The sequence below is a fragment of the Castanea sativa genome, chromosome 12 (assembly GCF_040712315.1).
Source record: "Castanea sativa cultivar Marrone di Chiusa Pesio chromosome 12, ASM4071231v1".
Classification (NCBI taxonomy): domain Eukaryota; kingdom Viridiplantae; phylum Streptophyta; class Magnoliopsida; order Fagales; family Fagaceae; genus Castanea; species Castanea sativa.
This window is the reverse complement of record NC_134024.1, coordinates 45,479,696-45,495,475: the sequence shown is the minus strand read 5'-3', so window position 1 is coordinate 45,495,475 and position 15,780 is coordinate 45,479,696. Positions and strand designations below refer to the sequence as shown.

The window sequence follows — 15,780 nt, the reverse complement described above, 5'->3', positions numbered from 1 at the left end:
AGTCTAGTTTGATATAAAGTACTTGGGAAGGACTAGTCACATCCTAAGAATTAAACTTTTTTAAAATTCAGAATTTAGGATGGTTGGTCTATCTCAAACTGCTTAAATAGATTAGATTCTAGCCAAGTATAGCATGTAATACTTCAAGAAAAGATTCTTTCCTTTTAAGTTGAAGTTCTTTTATATAAGATTGTAGTCCTAAGACATATAAAAGGAAGAGCATATTAAGACGGTTCCTTATATCAAATTGAAAGGAAGTCTTTATGCTATGCTACATGCTAGGCTAAATATCTATTTTGCGGTGGACATGATACGAAAATATCAATTAATCAAAGATCACTTAATTTAGTGGGAGTAAAGCATATATTCAAATATCTTGGGAGAATGAGGGATTGGATGCTTGTCCACAGAAGTGAAGTTTTGATAGTTACTAGATGTACAAATATTGATTTGTAGTTTGATTGTGATTCATGAAGTTGGACCTCAAGATATGTGTTCATCCTAGGTGGTGAAGATACACATTATGAAGTTGAATTTCAAGATATGTGTTCATCTTAGGTGGTAAAGATACACATTAAGTGTAAATAGTATCATCTCATTAGAGAGATATGAGTACATGATAAATAGTAGTAGAAAAGATAATTTATGCGATAAATCTAGTTGTAACTTGTTTCCAAGCCTTACCTTAGAGTGATTATGAATTACTCTAAAGGGAAATAAGTGTCAGATATATGATAAATTGACTTTGAGGGCAAGTGGGGGATTGTTGGGGTTTATGCCTTAAAATCTAATTTATTGGCATGTCATAAATAATTAAATTGTTTAATTATATGAGACCATTTATAAATGAACTAATGGGACATTATCTTAGTCCATGAGATGCATTGTATGTGATTTATGTGATTTAGTCACAAAAGATGTAAATCACAAGTTCCTTGTAAACTCAAAATGTAGTTCGTAGTCGGTGATGAAATTAGACGTTTTATCTGCGAAAACTATAACATATCAACTAAGATGATTTGTCTTGATCATGGAAGTAGAGACTTCTAGTTGGTATGTTGATATGTTTTAAGAGTTAAGACATATTGAACTAGACCGCTGTGAGATTTATTATTCCCTTAACGACTGTCAAATGAATAATAAATCTCACGACTTCTTTTTACATTAACTCTTAATCCTGAGAGAATAATGGACCTGATCATAAGATGTAGGTTGCTTTGATATATCAGGAGTGAGATCTATTAGTCACAGTCAAAACCTCAGTATGTTGGGCAGCCACATTTAGTGTTGATGGAACATATATTCTCAAGATGGAATTCATAGTCTCTTAACGGAGATACAAAATATTCATTTGAGATAAGTTTAATGGGTTTGGTTATTCAGATAGTTGGGCCCAACCACTTTAGTAAGGAGTTACTAAAGTATATATTTATAGAATTGGATTTCATAAATATATAATGAATAATATAAAGGATTAAACCGGGTACTCAAAGATTAAGATGTAGTAATCTTCAAAGTGACAGTCTATATTCATGACTTTGTATTACTACGAATATTTTATGAAGGGGTTGCATGTACAATAAAGTCTTGGGATATACTTTATAGATAAGGCTTTAAGTGCAACTATATTTATATAGTGATATTAAATATAGTTAATGGTAACTTTGGACTTGTCAAGAGTTGACAGAAAAGTCCAAAGCCTATTGGAGCTAGTGTGTCATGCCCCAAACCCCAAAGGGTTCAAAGCGTGAGAAAGACATCTTAAGTACCTGTAAATTTTTTACTTTTTGACAATTCAATCCACATAAATCCTATCAAGTATCAACATCAAGAATTATCTTAATAATTCCATTGAATATACTCTCAAAGTAAATCAGAGCTCTAAGCATTAATTACAAAGACCATTGGCCACAAAAGAATAGAGGTCTGAATAATAATTACATATCAACAGCTTGTCCCATCAGTGGGAATATAGTCACAACCACTATAATATACAAAAAAATGAGTCAAACCTATTCTAAAATGTACATCATCAAATAACTCCATCACAAAAGTTCAGCCTTCATCAGTAGTTAGTCTAACTACTATTAGCCACCAAAAGCTGTCTCAAAATATTGTTGCCTGCTCTGAAAAGTTTATAAAAATAATGGGATGAGATAGAGCCCAGTAAGTAGTATAATTAATGGGGGTGGGGGAAATGCAACTTTCATCTTCAATAATAATAATATGACAAGAATGATTAAATAATGAAATACCAAATTTCTCTAAGTAACTACCTTAAAACAATATACTATAATCTGTGAGCACTAACAATATAAATCCCAAAGCCATAATATCTAACATAAGATAAATTATCACAATAATATACCACATTACCACATAGACCGGTCAGGGGATCCATCCATTCACAACTGGCATGATATTGTCCTCTCTGGTATGCAGACTCTTGGCCCCATGGACAGCAGCCTCACCCATACCCTCAAGGTTTTTCTTTCTCCCTATGGGCAGCAGAGAGAGCGCGTCAAATAGGACCTCTCTTGCATGTGGTCTTTTGGCCCCATGGACAACAGCCTCACCCACACACAATCAAGAAACCTCTTCCCACCATGGATAGCAGGGAAGAACACGTCATCCAAAATGAAAGGGCACTGACCTAGATTTGATTCCGTTGTCACAAAGACTACGAAAACCAAATCGGGTGATCACGGGAAAATCACACATGGCATGGTGTTAAAACTACATGATGCTCACAAGTTACATTACTTTGAAACACATAGTTTATATCCAAGTAGTTTCAGAAAAATCTTAAATAGTCTACTTCCACAAAGTTTGTAAGGTTTTCAATTTCATTCTTGCCAAAAAGATTTTCTATCAATTTCTCAAGTACTAAGACAAGATAAGCATCTTTGAATTTTCTATTATACCATAGAATTCATAATTTCCTTATCAAAGATTAAATAAAAGATGCTCATTTTTCCATATCAACATTTCATGCATTTCCCCAAATGCAATACCAAATATGATGCATTTTTATATATAATAATATGTAATAGGGTCACAACACGACAATTTTAAGAAAACATATATCCATATATAATTTTCCTAAAATTTGTTTGACCCAAAAACATTGTTTGTGAAATATGGTAATTTTTCAAAAATATCCCATTAAGAAGCTACTTACCTTGCAACCACAAAAGCCTAACTCTCCAAGCTTCAAGGAGATTAGCTAGAACCTAAACAATATCAAGTAAACCTATCAAATAAGTATAAAACTTGAAATTGTATCTAACCAAAATTTAGGATTTGCCAAATAAACACTTAATTAGGCAAGCCTACTATTTAACCTCATCAATAATAATATATACCATTCCCAAATTTTCTCAACAAATTTATTCACAAGGTATCAACTCCAATTTATAAAGTTAACCAATTTCATAATATCTCCAACATTATGACTAGTTTTCATAAGATTTACACTATATTATTAAGAGACCCATGAAAGCAAAAAACAACATATCCTCCGAGACAAGAAATTTAGAATTTCACTAACTCCAAATAAACCCAATGACAATGGCAAAATTACATTTACCAACCATCATACATTATATCTTAAAACCCCTAAATTTTTCCACCATACATAAACCTTGAATAGCCATTTTAGCACAAAATATATATACCCACTCATCAAAAATTCCACCAATACAAAACCCATACATAAAAACACATAAATATCACTTCTAATGCTCATAAATCACATGGGTATCATTATCAAAGCTTAGATAAAAATATCCTCAAGCAAAAGTGTAAAACCCACCAAAAGATTAGAAATTTTTACCTCAAATAAAATGATGAAGATGCTTAGGGGTTCCTAAGTATTTTTCCGGTGATCTTGCCGGAAAAATGATGGTGAGATGGTGTGTTTTGGAGAGGAGGCCGGCGGGTGAGTTGAGAAATGAGTGTGTTTAAGTGAAGAGAAAAGAAAGAAAATGAAAGAGAGAAAGAAAAGTGAGAGCCGGCCAAAAGAGAGAAGAATTAAGAGAAAAATGAGTGGTAGAGAATGATGGGTAGTGGGGTTAGGTGGGGGGCACGTGTGGGCTAAAAAAATCTCACCTTAACATTTTTTTTTTCTGACTAATAGGGACGTTACATTCTTCCTCTCTTATAAAAATTTCGTCCTCGAAATTTTACGTACATTGATCTTGAAAAAGGCTTGGGTATCTTGACAACATATCATCCTCACGCTCCCAAGATGCCTCTTCCACCGAATGATTCTCCCAAAGCACCTTTACCCAAGCTATTGTCCTTTTGCGTAGCACTTGCTCTTTACGGTCCAAAATCTCTATCGAAACTTCTTCATATGATAAATCATCTCTAAACTGAAGTGGCTCATAGCTCAAAACATGTGAAGAGTCAGGAATGTATTTCCTCAACATAAACTCATGGAAAACATTATGAATTCCTGACAAGGCCGATGGTAGGGCAATTCTATATGCAACTTCGCCTACTCTCTCCAAGACCTCAAAAGGCCCTACAAACCTAGGGCTTAACTTACCCTTTTTACCAAACCTCATTACTCCTTTCATAGGTGCAACCCATAGGAAAACTTTATCTCCAATTTCAAGTTCCAAAGCCTTCATTTTCATGTCATAATAGCTCTTTTGTCTACTTTGGGTTGCTCGTAGTCGATCACGAATCATGTTTACCTTTTCACAAGTCCTCTGAAAAATCTCTGGCCCCAATTTTTTTCGTTCTCCCTCCTCATCCCAACAAATCAGGGATCTACACTTTCTCCTATACAAAGCCTCATAAGGTGCTGCTTTAATACTTGAATGATAACTATTATTGTAAGCAAACTCCACCAAAGGTAAGTGACTAGCCCAATTCCCCTTAAAATCCAAAACACATGCTCTCAACATATCTTCTAGAGTTTGAATAGTCCTTTCAGACTGTCCATCTGTCTGAGGGTGGAAAGCCATGCTAAAATCCAATCTAGTACCCAAGGCCTTTTCCACACCACCCCAAAAACGAGAAGTAAACCTTGGGACTGAATTCCATGACCTATATTGTCTTGGAACACAATGTTATATTGTTATCGATCTTCTCTCAATATGACTTTTGGGTTCAGAGCCTTAGTACTTTATGTGGAGTCAAGATGTTAGACTGAATTCCATGACCTATATTGTTGGGAAATTTAGAACTCGGTTGATAGAATTAACAAGTTTTAAACCCAAGTTGTTAATTAGATCTATTATGCATACATATTGTTCAAACAAACATCAATATCATGCACAACAGAATAGTAAATAAGACAAGATAGATAACATAGAAAAACCAATGAAACAAACTAGTTTCATTGGAAAAAACTAAGGGGAAACCTTCCCAAAAAGAAATCCAATATAGTAAAGAGAAGTTTTAAGATCTAGTACAAAACATTTGTCCCTAGACTTTACAAACCCAGTAGATAAACTTATAGTAGAAACCTTCTACCGCTTCAAAACCTCTAAACTCTCTAATATATGAATGCTCCTCCCACAATCACAATTGGAACCTCCAAATGACTTCAAGAACCTGTTGAAGGTTTTCTTCACAGTAGCAAGTGTGTGGTGGTTGCTATGACTTCATCTTCTTCACCAATGGAATCTTCAAATCTACTTTAAAACTCTTTGGTTTGTGAAATAGAGAAAACTTGGTAACAAAACCCTAGCCGCATAAACGAATAGTTTCTCTCTCTAAAAAGTCTTCTAATAGATGGCTTATGATGTTCTTTAAATACCGATTTAAACAGATCTCAATTCGGGCTTCAAACGAATAAGTTATGGGCTTTTTCGCATTGTTGATTTTTGCTAATCTGCGAAGCTCGATGTATCAAGGAGGAAGTGGGTTTCTCGATGTATCGAGACTGCTATTGAGAGGTACCAAGACTTCTATCGAGGTATAAGTTGAAAATATATTTTTCTTGAGTTTTTCTTGAGCAAATTTTGTGTCTTCAACTTAGCCTTCAATGACAATTTTAAGACATATCAAAAATCAATAAAAGACACATAATTTGGCATGGTTTGACAATTCCAAAACATATGACCCTTACATATACCATCGAACACAAAACAGTTTTGTATATATTTGATCTTGAATGGGGGTATTAATTTGCATGATCGGATTGTTCAGATGGAACTACTCTTGATGTTCTAGTTGGTAGTAGTCTTGTTGATAGCTTAATAGGACACAATGCAGTTTCATAGACTTATTTAATCAGTGGACTTGCATATATTTTGAGTTAGAGGAAGAAGCTTTGGAATGATTTAATCAAATGACTATTGTCTTGGATGAGTTTCCTCTTGCAACAATTCTTTGTTGTTAGTTTAGGTTAGAAATATGTTTCAAATTTCAATTGGGAACAGCTACATGGATGTACAAGCAAGACTGGAATGGGTTCCTCTGTTGCTGTAAGATATTAGTCGCTAACATGCAATATGCAAAGGAAAGTCTTAAATAAATGAAATATATATGATTTCTATTGTACCAAAAATGAAAACAATACATTTTTCTTAGAAATTCAAAAGGTAAATTTGTAAAAATATACATTTTTTTTTATTAAAAATTATTTAGAACATCCACATTGGTGGAACCATATATTTAGCAATTTGGTACTACAAAAAACTATTTTATCTATTTTACCACTTCACTTTACAAAAACACCCAACATTTGTGATTTTATTCTAGCTTTCAACACAATAAAATAATATATCTACTAAAATAAACAACCACCACCACTATCAACACAATAAAATAATATACCTTTTAATAATTTTTTTTTAGCTTCTTAGCTGGCTGTGCACTACATTTTAAAAGCCAATTTTTTTGGCTTTCCCTCCACCATTGCAACATACTTTTTAGTATTGTAAAATTAGTAATATGACTTTTTAGCACAACCAATACTAATGCCCTTTAGTGTATAGAATTTGAAAATTATTCTTTCAATTTTAAATAAACTTTCTCAAACCCAATTTTTTCCACCTGACAATAAAAAACATCAAAAAATGTATCCCAAAAATTAATAAAACTACAATTCGAAATAAAAAAGAAATGAAAAAAAAATAAAACTCACATAAAAAATAAAACTCCTTCCCCTGAATATGTAAAACATATCAAAGTCACACAATAGAAAGAGGTAGCTGATCCCAAATGAAAGTGCTGGTTGTAGCCAAGGCATGCCCCCCTCCCCCTAAGCAAAATTTTGGGTTTTTCCACTGACAAGTTTAATACCTTGATTTTATTAACATGTCACAAAATCTACCAAATTTTACATAGATTGGAATTAATAGGCTTAGTTCATTATTTTCTCAAGTTTTTAAATTTAAAATACAACACCATTTTATCATTTATGACAAAACCAGTGTCACCAAAAGGAAAAGGTACAGTAAGAAAATCATCACAAAAACATATTACATTGAGTAGACAACAAACATTATCTACTACGATAAATTATCAAATATCCCTCCCAACTCCTGAAATAAAATGGAAACACTAGTAATGGAAGCAACATATGCATGGGTTTATTTATAAGGAAAACTCTAGTACAACTAAATTTATTTTTGACATCTCCTCCACTTCACCCTTCTTCTTGTTGGATGGCCAATTGCAAAAGACTTTATAAACCAACCACTCTTCCTTGAGATTATAATTTGTCCAAAACAAACTCCAACTACAAATCCACATCCATATATGTTAAGATTGGAATTGGGGATTTATTGGGTAGCTGGTTTCGAGGTCAGCTAGGCCTCCAGAATAGAGAGAAAGGAAAGACAAGGAAAAAGAAAAAGAAAGATTGCATTGAAAATACACTTTGATTGCTTGCCCACTATACAACTCATTGGTCTCTTATACAACACCAAGACAGCTGTTAATAACCATCAGTCCCTAACTAACACTAACTGACTTACACAGTTACCAACTAACTCTAATGTACCTCATATATGGACACTTAGTCACTCATACAACTAGCACACTATCACAACCAACTAGTCATTGCTGCATCATAGCTCATTGCTGCATTATAGCTCTGCATCACAGCCTGCTGCACTGCATCACTGCACCCCCCTTTGCATCACAGCTTGCATTGTATCACAGCACCAACCCCTCTTATTACACAACATACAACTATGCCTAACAATATACCATCACAAATACCTTCTAGCCAAACTCAAATGGATACTCTGAGCCTTGTTTTGCTTCAAAATTTGAAGTTGGAGTTGGTGGGTCCCCCGAATTGGCACATCTTTTAGACAATGGGCTTCGACACAATTCTACATTTCCATAGAATGAAATGTTTTGAAATGTGAGAAATTGTTTCCCTTGTGGTATAGGTCCTGTAAGATTATTATGAGACACATTCAAGAAAGCAAGGAAGGTGAGCTCCACTAGTTGTGGAGGAATCTCTCCAACTAGCATATTTTGAGAAAGATATAGTGATTCTAGGTTTGTTAAGGTTGCCAAAGACAATAGGATAAAACCAGTAAGAACATTGTTGGAAAAGTCAAGCATGTACTTTTAGATTCCTCAAATTTTTTGGAATTTCTCCTTCAAACTGATAGATCAATGGCTACAAAGAAATCTTGGATTCTCGAATATTTTGTCTTTATGCCTTTGTTTGTCAATGTCATTGAGTAGATGCACATTATTAACCAGCCATTGCTTTGTGTTTTTAGCGTCTGACCATCTGTTTGCATATATGTTAAGTGACTTGCATCAAAGCTTTGCATGGCTTTCCAAATTTGGAAATATTCAGATGGCAACTTACCACTAATATTATTGTTCGAGACATCAATTACTTGTAATTTTGGGAATCTTGAAATTGTTTCTGGCTTTCCAATAAAACCATATAATCCATTTGACTGCAAAATGAGAACCCTTAGCTCTGGAAGAATGCCCAACCAAGATGGGAAAAAATCAATTATATGATTGTTTCCAATATCAAAAACTTCCAATGTTGTACAATTAGCCAATGACCTTGGTAAAGGCCCCTCAAAACGATTTTGACTTAATGTGATCATCCCCAATTTGCATCCTTCCGTGAATATTTGAGGAATGCTGCCATGAAAGTTGTTGTATTGGAGATTAAGAATGGAAAGGTTTCTCAAGTCTCCTAAACAATGGGGAAGGAAGTCACTCAAGTTGTTGTATGAAACATCAAGATAAGAAAGAGAACTTAGTTCACAAATCTTTTGAGAGATGTCTCCCGTCAACATGTTGTTAGAGACAGAATAATCAAGGATGGATGGAGGTGGAATTGGTAGTGACCCCTGAAGCTTGTTGTTTGGAAGGATTAAAATTTGTAGATTGGTCCAAATGAGAGCATCTGGGTTATGATCAAAACCTGCGAGTAAGTTGTCAGACATCTCTAAAACTTTAAGAGAGTCTTTAATCATGTTTGAGATCCATTTTGGTATGTGGCCATGAATGTTGTTTAGAGAAAGTTCCAAAACTTCCAACTGATCTTCGTTTTGAAGGAACTCTGGGAAGTCACTTAAGTTACAAAAGCCTAGTCCTAATATCCTAAATTTTTGAAAGGTAGAATTGGTACTAGGATCAATAACCAACAAAAGATTGTTATAAGATAAATCGAGGTGGGAGAGGTTATTGAGCTTTTGAAACAAGTCAAATGCTACTGTGCCACTCAAGTTATTTAAAGACAAATCTAAAATTTGAAGATTCAAAAGGCTGGAAATAGATGTTGGAATTGGACTGCACAATTTATTGTATGAAACCGTGGAGTATTTAGTTGGGTGAGGGTTGTTAGCCACGATGCAATAGGACCGGTTAATTCATTCCTATCAAGTATTAATGTTGTAAGCTTAGTTAGGTTTCCATTAGAAGAAAATGGGATATCACCAATATAAATTAATATTTTCTAGACATAACGTAGTGAGTTTGGCCTGCTTACCAACCCAAGAGAGAGTCCCACGGCTGAAAATGTTTTTTGAAAGATCTAGATACGCGAGCTTCGTCAAGTTAGCAAATGACGATGGTATTGGTCTAGAGAAATTGCAACTTCTAACTTCCAATTCATATAAGGACTGGAGGTTACCCATTGAATCAAGTACCTTGCCAGAGAAACTTGCGCCCTCAAGTCTTAAATATTCAAGGGGGCTACTTCTATTAAATTCTGGTACACGACCAATGAGTTTTGGATTGAAGCGCACACTGAGAGACTTGAGATTTGGTAGCTGAAAAATTCCTGTGGGAAACTCACCATGCAAACCACAATCTCTAAGAAAAATAGTTGTTAGAGAAGATAAGTTTGCCAAGATACTGGGAACAGTGGATGATATGTCCACCTCACTCAGAACTAGTTCTTCCAAGTTTGCTAACTTCTCAGCTATACTTCTTCTAAGACCAGGCTTGTGAAGCTCCAATGGATTTGGCCCAAGGATTAGAGAAACTAATTTAGAGAGTTGTAAAATTTCTGCAGGGATTTTACCTGAAAATCCAGAATAAGAGACGTTAAGATGAGTAAGATTTGAAAGCTGCCTTACTCCAATGGGTATTTCAGAGTTGTTGACGTCGTTGTCCACAAGATTAAGCCTTTGAAGGTGAACAAGCTGGAAGAGGCTGCTGCTAGAGTTGATGGAACCATACAGATAACTGCTACTAAGGTCAAGGCTAATGACATGACCCGTGTTTTCATCACTTTCAACACCATCCCACGTGCAGCAATCATTACTTCGTATCATCCACGAAGAGACCTTCGAATATGCAGAAGGATCATCAGATGCGGACTGATTGAAGATAAAGCTTTCTTTGAATTGCAACAAGGCAAAGCTCTCAACATCATGGCACAGTGGTTGCCTAGAAGATATAAGAGAAAACAACGACAATAAAAAAAGAAAGCGCATGAGCATGAACAAAGAAGGTGATAAACCCATAACGTTCTATAAGGTGTCGATAACTCTTGAATAAAACATAGACGTGTATCTATGAGTTTTTATAGATTGAAATGGAAGTGATCGATCTTGTGCATGCACTTAATATCACATTGCACGTGTGAATTCAAGCGACACGAGTTCACTTAATAGTTAATATCATGCTGCAAATGTGAATTCAAGATATCTAGTCAAGGCATCTTTGTCTGTCATGAGAGCTTACCAAACACTTCACTATTTGGAGTGAAGTGTTTGGTAATATGTTCCTTCATAGCCTTTTCACACTAGAAAACGCTACTCCAAATGAGATTTCCAAGCCACTTTTGAGAATTTGATTTTTTATTTTTGATTTTTTTTTTTTTTTTATGTGCTTATTCGACGTTCTAAACAATTAAATGATCCAATCAGAAGACACTAGAAACAGTAACATTTTTTCCTTCAAAAATCATTTAATTATTTTGTGAAGAGACTTGCATATTACCCAGATAAGTCTTCCACTAGTTGACTCATAATCGAAAAAAAGATAAAAAAGATGAGCTAAATGTGGAAACGACCCCAAATGTGGAAATTTGGGGTAGATTGTGAAAAGTCGTGAAGCAAGAAGCATCATGCTTACTTTATCAAGTGAAATGGCTAGAAATTTGGGTTGGTAGGTGTGTGTGATTTCAAATTGCTAGAATTTAGTCATTGCTTTCCCAACTTATCTTCAATCTGTTGGTCCTCTTGATAGAGCTTCCCATGAATTAGTAAGTTGGTCATTAAAAGGAATTCATGTTAAAAATTGGGCTGGTTTTGACCCAACCCATAAACCATGGCCCATGGATCGTCCACATGAGTTATTTGATAAGTAAGTTTAAATTTAAACTTACTGATATTGGGATGAGTTATCAATATTAGTAGTGGAGTAATTTAAACTTAACAGATATTGATATGAGTTATCAATATCAGTAGTGGAGTAATTTAAACTTAACAGATGAGATCTTTTAGGGATCACATATATCTGATGTAAGTCAATCTCTACTAGCATTTAAAAAATACTCCTACATCAGTCAGATTAATGAGAGATACAGTGAGTGAACATACGTATAGTTTTTGAGTGCTCTATCAAAATAAGTCATCTCTCTGGGACACCATCTACTGATCCCTAGAATTTGGAGCGTGGAAATTAGGAGAGACTCTAGTAGCCTCTCTTGTGAGTTGGAGGTGTTCCACAAAGGAGATCGTGAGGAGTTCGTAAAGCAAGCAAAGAACAAGATCCGACAATTTGGTGATTTATTCCACCAAAGGTATGTGTCTATATGACCTCTAGTAAAATATATAACTATTCAACATTGGTATTAGAGCCATTCTATGCTTGTTTTCACTTTTGAATGATGCCATGATCTCTGATATATGTAATCCTATATGCATGCTAAAATTAAAAGATTAAGTAATTTTTAATTTTTAGATCTGTTATTTTTAGAAGCATGTTATGGCATGTAGAGAGAGAAATAAAAAGCTGCAATTTTTTGATTGTTTACATGTAATCCGAAATTTACAAGCTTATTTTGACCCATTAAGTCTTGTTTAATGTCAAATATTTTTTAATGGTTTGAAAGTACATTCCACAAGCTTTAAAAAAATAGTTTACATGGTTAATTTAGGCTTTAAATGATGAAGTTGCGATTAAAATGGAACACCACAAGATTGTAAGCCATGTTTTGTTAGTCCTACACAGAGGACCAAGTGAATAACTATGTATTCATCGGCCAAGATTTGCTTCGGCTATGAGTCCTGAAGGGCTCCACTAACCACTACGCTTATTATTTAAGTGGTTATCTAAAAAAAAAAAAAAAATTGATAAAAATAATAATAAAATAAAAGAGCTCCACATTGAAGTTAGTGTATTAGTTACACTTGAACACAACCAATTATCCTTGTTCTTTTAACAAGGATATTGTGCAAGGCCCGATTGGTGTATCAATTAAACACAAATTGTTGTTGTTTCCTTCAACAAGGAAACTGTGCAAGTAATAAGCCACATGCAAGTGGCTGTGTGGGTTTGTAATATTATTTACAAATGTTGTGTGGATTTATAACATAGTTTACAAAGGAATTGGGTTATAACAATATAGAAAACTATATCAAAATCAAATGTTATAACATGCATAGTGGATTTTCTTATTATTTATTTTAATTTATAGTAAAACACTATATATTCTTAATTTTGTTTAGACCACATTTTTTTTTCTAATGTGACATATATGTAATTGTAATAGCATTTTTTTTAACTGTAATGTTAAAATAGAATTGTGATAATATGAGAAAATTACGAAATTAGTTTTATAATTTTTTTGTATAATTATGCATGGTTTTAATCTTTGAATTAATTTATGATGTCTTTTTAATATATTGTGATATGATTGAATTGATATTATATGAATGCATTATGTGATAAATATGTGTCCAAAGGGTTTATGAGACTCTTTGGCTCATCTCTATAGTTAGAGATTGTATTGGTAATTTATGCAACATGTATATTTTTATTTATTGTTATTGTGGATGGATAAGACAATTTTTTAAATTATTTGGTAGCGTGGCATCCCCAATTTTTTTAATTACAAATAGAATCTTTGTAGTAGGGTACTTGAATATGTAAATTTTTGGGCCAAGGTTTTTGGCAATTTTTTTGGGCCATTTGGCAATGTAATTTAAGGCTGTGTAATTTAATTTTGGAAGCCATGTAAGGGGATGTTTTTCATTGTTACCTATAATTTTCAAATTTTGTCTTAGCATGTTGTATGAAATTACCAATAGGGCTTATAGTGGAGCCCATGCACAATTTGTTGTGCACAAAGATGTATGGACACATGTTATATGTATGATTTAATATGTGAATGGTGTGATGTTTTATTCTTCACAAAATTTTATTTAAAATCAATTATATGTGTTATTCCAATTTACCTAGTGAGAGATGATTATGAGCTTAGCAAAATTTTCAATCTCACTATGTAGAAAGGAATATCATGGTCTAGTTGGATTTTTGGAAATAAAATTTAAAAATGTATGTGCTAATGTCAACTTGTGTAATGAATGTAGTAAACATGGCCACTAAGAATGTAGTTGCTGATCTAACTAAGGGAGAGAAACTAGATGGAACCAACTATGATATGTGGCACAGAAAAATTCAATATCTGCTTAATGAACAAGAGGTCCTTGAAACCCTAACTAACGTGATGATGCGACCTGAAAATGGGAATACTGCCCAACATCGTCGTGACTTAGAGGCCTATAAGTCTTGGGTTAAGAAAGATTGGTGTGCACGCTTCACTATGTTGAGTAGCATGCACAATGATCTTATTGGGGAGTTTGAGGACTACCCAAAGGCCCAAGAGATGTGGAACCAGCTTAAGATTGCCTATGGAGGGACTTCAACAACTAGGTTGCGAGCTTTTACTTTGAAGTTTGAGCAGTATGTTATGGATTCAAAGCATAGCATAGCTAAACATCTAAGGACAATGTCTACATTGATCCATGACCTAAAGGCTGCTGGCAATAATCTCTCTGATGAACAACAGGTCACAGCGGTGATACGTTCACTGCCTGAACCTACTTGGGGGAAATGAAGCTTGTTTTGACACATAGTGAGAATATCAAGACTTTTTTTTATATTTCTCGTCACCTCGAGCTTGAGGCAGAGCGCATAGGGGCGCACCAAAACACCTTCCTTGTTGCCCAATCTAGGCAGCAGAAGGCATTCAGGCCTAAACGCAAAGGAGAAGGGAGGAATGCCAAAGGAGCTAGTAACCTTGGGCCTAAAGAAGGCAAGATAGCAAAGCACAAAAAGGGCAAGCGTGCTAAGAAGGACAAGGCAAAGATTAACTGCTACAACTGTGGTAAGAAAGGTCACTTCGCTCGTGAGTGCACTGAGCCGAAGAAGGTATCCATTCGTAACAACTCTGCTATTACTTATGTTTGTACACATGTTTTTACTGCTCATACTATTCCTGGGTGGATTGTAGATTCAGGAGCAACCAAACATATAGCCAGAGATACAGTTGGGTGTGTGGATTACAAAAAGATACCAATAGGCACAAGTACGTTATTTTGGGTAACGAAGCTCAAGAAGAAGTCATAGGAGTTGGAACCTACTAGCTCAAATTGCGTTTGGGACGTATGTTACTTCTTCATGATGTGCTTCATGCACCTGGTGTCTAATGTAATCTATTTTCAGTACTTACTATGCTTAGACTTGGATTTAGTTTCCGTTTCGATGGTCTTCAGTTGGATTTTTATTTAAATAAAACCTTGTATGGACATGGTTATTTATCTAATAATTTCTTTATGTTGGATTTAGATCATTCCTCTTTTTCTTTTATTGCTCATAATGATGATGTTTTTGATTCTGTAATGTGGCATGCTAGACTTGGATATATAGGAAAAGATAGATTGGCTAGACTAGCTAGAGAAGGCCTATTAGGGTCTATCACTAATGTAAGCCTACCTATGTGTGAACCTTGTCTAGCTAGAAAGGCCTATAGGAAGCCTTTTGGTAAGGCTCCAAGGGCAACTCATCCTTTGGAATTAGTCCATTCGGACATATGTGGACCTATGAATGTTAAGGCACGCCATGACGCCTCTTATTTTCTCACATTTATAGATGACTATTCACATTTCAGTTATGTTTATCTGATCTCCCATTGCTTTGAAGCATTAGATTGCTTTAAGTGCTTTGTGGCAAAGGTTGAGAATTAGAAAGAAAGGAACCTAAAGGTTTTTCGAACTGATTGGGGTCGTGAATATTTGTCTAAACAGTTTCAGGAACTATGTGAGGAAAAAGGGATACGTAGACAATTGACGATTCCTGGTACTCCACAACAAA

General features: G+C 34.6%; 1 pseudogene; it reads right to left on the bottom strand.

Moving 5' to 3' along the window:
* Positions 1 to 4,184: 4,184 nt before the first annotated feature.
* LOC142620763 (receptor-like protein 7) lies at positions 4,185 to 10,922 on the bottom strand (annotated as a pseudogene).
* Positions 10,923 to 15,780: the final 4,858 nt, after the last annotated feature.